Source organism: Gavialis gangeticus, unplaced genomic scaffold (genome assembly GCF_001723915.1).
Source record: "Gavialis gangeticus isolate Ggan-Ray unplaced genomic scaffold, GavGan_comp1, whole genome shotgun sequence".
Classification (NCBI taxonomy): domain Eukaryota; kingdom Metazoa; phylum Chordata; order Crocodylia; family Gavialidae; genus Gavialis; species Gavialis gangeticus.
This window is the reverse complement of record NW_017728996.1, coordinates 44,948,204-44,957,610: the sequence shown is the minus strand read 5'-3', so window position 1 is coordinate 44,957,610 and position 9,407 is coordinate 44,948,204.

The following is a 9,407-nucleotide window of genomic DNA, read 5'->3' as shown; positions in this document are numbered from 1 at the left end:
TGGATACATCTAAGCCCTCCAGGTAATCCTTAACTAGGTCTGAACTAACCATCGGGGGACTTGCATCCTTCCTGGGCCTCTCTATGCTATCACCCAGGAGCACCCCCTTGTCAGCAGACAGGAACACGGAGGCAAAGAACTTGTTGAAGAGTTCTGCCTTCTCTCGCACGTCTGTCACCAACTGCCCTGCCCTGCCCTGCCCTGCCCTGCCCTGTAGGGGTCCAGTGTTACCCCGAGACTTCTTCTTGCTACCTATATACTTGAAGAAGGACTTTTTATTATCCTTAATCCCAGAAGCTAATCTAAGCTCCACTGCTGCTTTAGCCTCCCTAACCAAATCCCTACAAGCTCGGGTCAGGGAGGTGTACTCCTCTTTTGTCTCTGCCCCCTGCTTCCACCGCCAGTACACTTTTTTCTTTGCCTTCAGGCCAGCCTGGATATCCGCGCTCAGCCATGAAGGTTTCTTGGACCCTTTTCCCACCTTCCTGTGCAGTGGAACTGCGTCCTGCTGTGCCCCAAGGATAGCGTCCTTGAGGAAGGACCACCTTTCCTGGACCGCCATACTAGCTACCCCCTGGGCTCCGAGTGCCTCTCTGACTACTGCCCTGAGCACATTGAAGTTGGCTTTCCTAAAGTCAAGCATTTGTGCTGTGCTAGTTACCCTCCCCACCTTTCTCTGAATAGCAAACTGGATCATTTCATGATCACTGTCCCCTAGCCTCCCTTGTACTAGCGAGACACATCCAGGACACAAGACGGGCCTTTGTCAAAGCTCTGCATAGCTGGATTACAACTTCTTGCACCTCAAACTGGACATTTACAGTAAAAGCCTCCTAGTTTCAAATGGACCATACACTCTCCTCAGGTGTGTTTTTATTGGCCGAACCCAGTAAGTTCTCACTGTGTGGTCCTGAAACAGCCTTCCAGTGGGAGGAGAGGGCATGTGTAGAACTAGTTTTAAAATGGAGCCTGAAAATTCAAGAACAACAGGGTCATATAGTAGATAGCAGGTGACTGGATAGCATATCCTTTCCATTCTTGCATACATCTAGGAAGATGCATACTATCTTTGGACCCACAGATAAGACAATCATGAAAGACAATCAGCCTCAACTGTGAGGGATGGCCAAAGAAGTTGACACTTAGGAAGATGTATTGGGGTCGCTTAGATACTCTGAACTGAATGCAAAAGCCAAGAGTGTCATAATGTGCCTCAGTTGGCTTGCTGATACCGTTTTGTTGATTCCCTGTGATACTCTCATTGTACTTAAGTATATGCACTACAACTGGTACATATAAGCAGGCAGACGCACTCAGTCTTATCACCATTAAGAAACACCTTAGAATCACAGGGACACACCTAAAGCGTTTACCCATGCAAAATTCCCATTGATTTCTAGTGTAACCACTAACGCAGAAGTATTAAAACAACTAGCATTACAAATTTCCTTCAGGGCCAGATTCTACATCCCTGCTTAGTACACCTAAAAGATTTCATTGACATTAATTGGGTTACCTTTGACAGTAATGATTGGTTGCATCTGTAGTGCATTTATCAATTAGTAACAGTTGAAACAGCCTTTTTCTGCCCCTGTCTGTTTCCTTATGTTAATTCTGCTTCAGTCTATTCCTTGCTCCATCTTCTCCGTTATTATATGACCTGTATTTAAAGATCTCAAACAGATTGCTGAAAAATTCCTTTCTTTTTAGTAACTTGAGATTAGATGGATGTTCCCTTGCAAAAATAATTTGAATAGGACTAAACATTTATTAGACAGAGTTATTATGTTATCTAGTTATCTTGATCCTGTAGATAAGGAAAGGACAAAGAATGTGTTCTGAATGTACATTTTCTCCCATCTGGAGCATCTAACTTGTGCTGTCCCAAAACAAATCATAAGAACATACTCATACTCTTGTCATAATCACTAGGGGTGTGTGAAATAGTCCGTATTCAATTTGGATTTGGATTTGGCCCAAATCAGGGACAGTGATTTGATTCGTTGATTTGGATCACTGTCCCCGATTTGATTTGTCCAAATCTGAATCTGAAAATTTGATGCTGATTTACAGAATCAGCGATTTGGTCACAGACACAGCATTAAATGTTTTTTCTACATACCTTGAGGTACCAGGCATGGCTCGTGAATGCTGTAATGCTGGGACAGATGGAGCATACCACAGAAGCGCAGCCCCCTCCACCCCCATGTGCTTGGCAGCGAACCTGGAAGCAGACCAGAAATACTTTTGGCTCAGCGATCGGCCGCGGGGGAACCCCCAGTGTCCCCCCAGACCCAGGAAGCATCAGTTGCTGAGATGGGGGAGCGCGGGGGGGGAGGGGCATTGCATCTGGTCCACTTCCGGGTCTGCTGCCGCGCACACTGGGGAGCATCCTGTGCTCCTGTGGGACATTCCATGTGCTCCAGCATCACATTTGCGAGCCGCCTGGTACATCAAGGTATGTCGAAAAAACATTTAAAGTTGTATCTATGTCCGAATCTCCGAATCTTTCCAAATCTGTCTGAATCAATTCAGAGGGTTACAATTCGATTCAGAGAGATTAAAGGGTCTCCCGATTCAATTTGGATTTGGAGACTCGGCCACCGAAGCAGGCCAAATCTCTGCCAAATTGAATCAGCAACCAAAGCTTCACACAGCTCTAATAATTTCTGTCTTGCATGTTGAGATTTCACAAAAGAAAACATAGAAGTGTAGATCTCTCTACAGTTAACTTTATCTCTGCATCAAAGGGAAAATTGTTACAGACATGAGCAGCATCAAACATATGTGATCCCTTTGTCCAGTGTCTGAATCTCTTCACATAAGAAATGTAAATATCCATTTTTGAAGATCTAATTTCTGTAAGGCTGAACTGACTTCCTTACTGGAAGAAGTGACCTCTGGCTAGCACTCTCTCTAATTCAGTCTGTCAGAGCATGTTTTAGTGCTCTGTGCTGGAGACTGAGTTAGACCAGGACAGATGTTCTCTGTTCTATAAATTGAATCTACTGATACAAAATTGAGCTCTTGATTACATAAATAATTTGTTTTACCAGCCCCTCCTCTTGCTTACTTGCTGTACACGGTTGATGAAAAACGTATTTCCTTCTAATCAGGAGGACAATGCAGAATTTAAGAATTCATTTCTGGGAGGTATTGAACACTTCACATCCACTAACCTCAGGAGCAGAGGGTTCTTGACACATGTCAAGTCAGGCCATCAGTTTAATCTGATTGGCTGTTTCTTTGTTAAATCATTCACATTGTGTTATTTACAATACTTCATACAGTAAGTGTAAAATAGCCAGCAGTATCATCACAATAAGGATGTAACGTCAAGTGATCCTGGTTTTGTAAAGAGAAAAAGCCCCAGATTCTCTCCATAGTGTCTTTTTATTCTACATGTCTCAGCATATTCACAGATCTGGTTTTAGATGAGGCCTACAGAGCAGATTCTGGACATTTTCCTTTTGTCAGTGGGTCACATCTTTATATAATTATTCACATTATACATGATATTCTAAGATGGGAAAACTCCTTTTCAACTGCTGAGTATATAGTATATTTCCTTTTTTTTTGTAACTTAATCTGTTCTGCCCTACAGTTCTACTCCAGTAAAGTAGGTGTAAAAATACCTCCTTCCTCATTACCCTTTTTTGTACAATACAAATCTAAGCTCCTTAGAATGAGGACAGTCTCCCACTGAACTTTTGTGCAGCATCCAGCCAAATAGAGCCCTGATCTCAGCTAGGGTCTCTAAGATATTACCACAATACAAAAAACAGAACCACTAAAGAAGTCCCATCTGGATGTTATAAACCACTGAATTAGTCTTCAATTTGATAAAAGAGATCACTGCCAACATCCACGTCATCACATTTTCCCCATTGCAAGCTGTGGCTTCAGATATTTGTACGTGAAAACAAAAAGTACCCACAAAAAAAGAAAGCAAAGTAGTAAGCGGAAATAATTCCAAGCAAAACAGCCAACAAATAAACCCATGGAAGTATGGCAGCTATACAGAATTTTATATTGCACTGATAGCAGAATGCAGGAGTTTGCTGTCACTGTAAAAAGTAACTTGTTAGAAACTTTTTTCTTTCCAGGTTTATATCAAGATTGTAATAGTCTGTGGTAATTCTATCAGGCTGATGTCAAAAGCACATATAAACTACTGTGATTACTATCAGGAACAAAATAGGGACAGGTTGTTACCAATTTAAGTTTCTTTGAAACCCCTTGAGTTTTTCTGCACTGGTTACATAGATCACTTTTGACATGGGCTGCATTTACAGATGCCAGTCATTAACCACATAGGTTAAAAGCACCTTTTGTCATTCCTCTAGCTGTAGAGGTCACTGCACCACAAAGATTACACTTAGTGTTGGATTAATAGTTTCTGTTTTAGTTACTGTTGAGCAGATTGTATCATACTATGGTATAAAGAAGCTACGTATGGGTGCTTTATATTCTGTACACAGGAAATATTTATATCAGACCCTATCCATATTTTATACTATTCGCTATGTTAAGCATATTGGGGTTCAGTTTTTATGGACACTAAAAAGATTTATCACGGTGTTATTACACTGCTGTTTGCAAAATGGATTAGAACATTATTTCAAGAAAAAGGAACTCATTTAAATTGGATTTTGTGTTTAATTTGAATATATTTTCCTGTTTAAATATAAACCTATTCAAAATAAATGTGAAATTACAACAATCTATATAAAACCTAAGCTTGCTATAATCCATTACAATAAATTAAATAAAAGTAATTATTCTTTTGTAAAAAATATCAAACCACTGTGGCTGGGGAAGTTACTGGCAAAACACCTGGAACCAGAATTTACTAAGGCAATAAACTAGCTTTTGACAGGTGTAACCTTACTTAGATGTAAAGAGAATAGTTTTCAGTTTAATTTATTTAAGTTCAATTATATAATAAGCGTGTTTAAAAGTGAGAAAGATTTGAAAGAGTGGGAAAGCTTGTTTTCTTTTTCTAAACTAGTAATAAAACTAGGCATAAGAGGGTGAGATCTGAGTTTGCACATCTTGCAGGACCCAATAACCAGAAACAAATTGGTTTGATTAGCTAACTACAGATAACATTCCATTTCCTTATTAAACCAGGCATCCAGCACATTTAATGCAGTTTTATCATACTATAAAATAATTCTAGAATGCTAGCTTTCTGCATTTTTAGCTCAGTTTTAATTTCCATTTAAACACATCTTGATGCAAATATTTAGTTGGTCTAATAAAAGATATCATAATTACCCAAAGTACCTTGTCTGCCTAAGTAAAACAATCAACACAAGTATATTAGTGTTCAAATGTATTTCAGCTAGAACACCAAAAAAAGAAAGAAAAAGAAATCATTGTCACCCTAACCCCTTGGATTTGCTTGAAATAAATTTAAATTTGTTTGAAATGAATATGAAGTTGATGGTGCTTGTTACTCTCCGTTTTGCATCTTTTGATCTCCTTTGTTTCTCCAGCTGATGGTCACACCCACACTGATTTAGTAAATAAGAACAGTCTTTCACCATTTTCTAACATAAAAAAATTATAAATTAAGAACCTGAATAAAATTTTGATAAGCCAAATAATAACTTCAATGTGTATATAACATATCTTCCTGATTAGCAAAAAATAAGACAAAGTTTAGTATTAAAGCTATATCAAATAGATTTCAATATGTCTTAACATTTAATAATGAATGGGAAAATAAAACAAAATTAAAATTCATTATTTAAAGCCAGGTTTCTTGTGTACCATTTTAAATTCTTATTTTAAAAAGTCTATCATTTACTTATTGGAATTCAGATTTGGCTATGACCAAGTACTCTAAAAATAATAGGTACAAGGAGGGTCTAATGACCAAACATTATTTTCTACTACAGTGGTACAACCCAAAGGATTACATCTAGGAATTCCACCAGTGCTAGTAGGATTGCACAAGTAAAACTGAAGATAGAATTTGGCCCCATGAGTAGTTTTTACTCTCTCCTATGTGCATCTTCTGCCTTCTTGAAAGAACTGTCTGCTGGCAGGATGGAATGCTGCTAATACAAAATAGGATAGTGGGCACATCTACACAAGATGCTTAACTACACATTAGTGTAGTTTACTGCGCAGTAAGTGCACACATCTACACATGTGCATGCTTACTGTGCAGTAAAAACCCCTAATCACAGGTAAATTTGATATCTTCATATGCAGGTAGCAAATTTACTTGTGATTAGTTGCTGCATAGTAATGCACATGTAGATGCGACCCAGAAGTAAATTTACTCCCAGGTCAGCCCTGCTACTAGGCAGCCAGCCTAAGGCTAGCCCCAGGGCTCTCAGCTGGAAGCCTCTCCTGCCCTAGGGCTGGGCGACCTCTATGGCAGCCCCTGCCTCAGACCCTTAAAAGCCTGCAGGCATTTTGAGCCCTGGGGCACACTAGCAGGAAGCCTGAGGCCACTCCAGGCCCCTATGTTTCTCTGGGCAGGCCACAGCCTGGCTGTACCAGTCTGCTTGAACCCTAACACCATTGCCAGGCCCATGCCATCCAGGCCTGCAGGGTGCTGCAGGCTGCTGCAGACTCCAGCCAGGCCTGCCAGAACCTAGGCCCAGCTGTAGACAGCTTCTGCCTGCCAGGTCCAGCTCTAGCTGTCCATGGCCCTCCCCTAGTACCCTGCCCAGAGCCTGCAGCTGCTGTAGGGCATTGCCTCAGTCACACAGCTTTCAATCCCCTGCACTGGGTGCTGCTGGCACCTGCCTGGACCAGCAGCACAGGGACAGCTGCACAGAGGCCTAGTAAGCACTGGGGGCACAGGACCCCCAGTGGTGAAGTCCTCACCTGTGCCCATGCCCAAGCCCGTGGCCAATACCCAGGGCCAGGGCCCCAGCTAGTCACAGGAAGAGACTGGTGACTAGTGGCACTGTGGAGTGAAGCAGAGGTGCAGTGCCACTTCAAGCGGGGCAGATGCTCCAATGCCCACATCTACGAGGGGCTGTCAGGCTGGATGCAGGAGCCTGGGCACAACTGGTCAGTGTGGCAGTGCCGCACAAAGGTCAAGGCTTTGTGGGCACAGCGGGTTGCTATCACTGACCATAACTGTGGTCAGGGAGGGCCCGTAGTTAATGCCCTTTATGTGGCAACTGATGGGCATCCTCATGCTGCAGTACCCAGGCCACAGCTGTGATGTCTACAGCAACACAGGTGGCCTGCCTGATTCCCCAACCTGGCCAGGCACCCATGGTAATGCATCACTGGGGGAGGGTCCCTTGGGCCTCCACCTGCCCATTCCACCAAGCTCCCTGGCTGAACCCTCCACCAACAGCTCAAGAAGCCCAGGCCAAAACAGCTGCCAAAACAGCTCCACAGCCTCACACCCCACCACAAGGCATGGCCGGTCATGACACCACTGGCTGCCAGCTGCACCAGCTCCATCCTAGGGGGGGAACCCCTGGCTGGGTGCCTGCCTGCAATGCTCCGTTGTTTGAGGACACCACCAGGAGCTGCAAGCTGTCACCAACAGCCATGATTGTGTGGAGCTGCCACTCACACCAGCCCAGCCATTTGGAAGGCCTGCAATAGGGGGGAATGGCCCTCCCTGCTCTGGCCCCTGCTGCCTCTACCCAACCAGCTTGCCCACATTCCCCTGGGCCCAGATTCCCCACCCAACAGGTAGGTGAGCATGGGCATCTCACATGCCAAAGAATGCATTGATGCCAGCAGCAATGTCCTCCTCGGCAATGGGGACAGGAACACATAGCACAGCCACAGGTAGCCCTCCAGGTGGTGGCAGAGGTTGTGGGGCAGCCCAGGCTTTCCCCCTGCACCATTATAGCTCAGGGTCCCATGGCAGATGCACAGGTCTGCCTGGGGCACCATGGATATCTACAACAGCAGGGCACAGTGGGTCGGGCACTCCTCAGTCCACACAAACAGCTCCTTGTGCAGCACCTGGGGCACACACATCAGAGGCATGATTCAAGCAGAGCAGCAGTGTGGTGGGGGGGAGTGGCCCAGAGGCACCTCCCTGAAGAATACCCCTGTGGGGAAGGCAGGGTTGCAGGAAGCTCCTCATCCCAGCCATCCCCTAGCACCCTGCCGTAGGTTGTGCACCAGTACAGCAGACTGGTTGGCCTGTGGCGGGCAAGGGACACAGCAGAGTCTGGAGCCACAGCAGAAGATGCTGCCAGGAGCCTGGCGTGTCTCACCCTGGCAATGGGGCAGGGGAGGCAGGCTGCCTGCAGCCAGCACCCAGTAGCCCACCTGCCCCAGGAGAGTAAGCGGGGATGGGGGGCTTGGCCAGTGGCCACCTGAGCTTAGGCCTGCCCACCTGACTTACCACGGTCCCTGGGAACCTATGCATGCCTGACCCGTGATTGGAGGTCAGGCAGAGCATGGCCCCTGGTACAGAGCATCTTTTCTCTGCAATGTTGCAAATTCACACAAATAGTTTCTTTCTCATGGCTCTACAGGGCCTGCAACTGCACACAAGGGAAAGGCTGCACTTGGTAGCTGGGATGCAGCCTCAGGGTCGCCAATGCTCACAGCCGGGGCCCTGCAGATGAGCCAGCTCGGCCAAAGGAGGACCCTGGACAGAACCCTCCTCCTGGACCACCTGGTCACAGTGTCAGAGGACCGGCTGGTGCATGTCCAGGCCTGGTGGGTGGAGGATGTGGCCTGCCAGGACAGGTGGCAAGCGGAGGATGTAACCCCCAAAGACGCCCAGGACTGGGCAAACTGGGAATTCCAGGCAGACTCCTGGCCCTGGAGTGCAAGCTAGTGGAGGTGATGCAGGAGCAAACATCAGTCCAGGGCAGGGCAAGGCAGGCCTTAGATGATGACTTCTGAGTGCTGGACACCATTCTGGCCTTGGTGGTTGCCTTCATGCCACGCACTGCCCAGCTCCCAATCCTAGCCCAGCCTGACCCCTGGCAGCCATGCAGCATCAGGCCCTCTCCTTGGGAGGAGGACCTGTGCCACCTCCAGCCCCCAGCCCTCACCCCAGGTCCAGTACCACCTAGCATGCCCCTGCCTAGGCCCAGGCCTGCCACCCATGCTGGCTCCACACAGGTGCTGAGCCACAGCTGCCTGCAGTGGGGCCAGGACCACATGCCGGTGCTACTGGCCGTGGACTCTGGCTGTCTGAGGGGGACCTGCCCGTGCCGGGGGAGCACCGGCTGCTGTCATCTGTGCTGCCCCCTAGGTGCCCCCACCCCACAGCCCCCCACCTCAGCACACCACACTACATAGTTTTCATGGGGAAGAAGATTTTTTTAGTGTTGGTGGGTGTGGTGGGTGGTAGAGGAGCTCCATTTGTTGAGGGGGAGGGAGGGAGCAGAGGGGTTCTGATTTATGCAAGGGGAATAAAAACTTGTTCTTTTAAGACATGGCTGCATTAA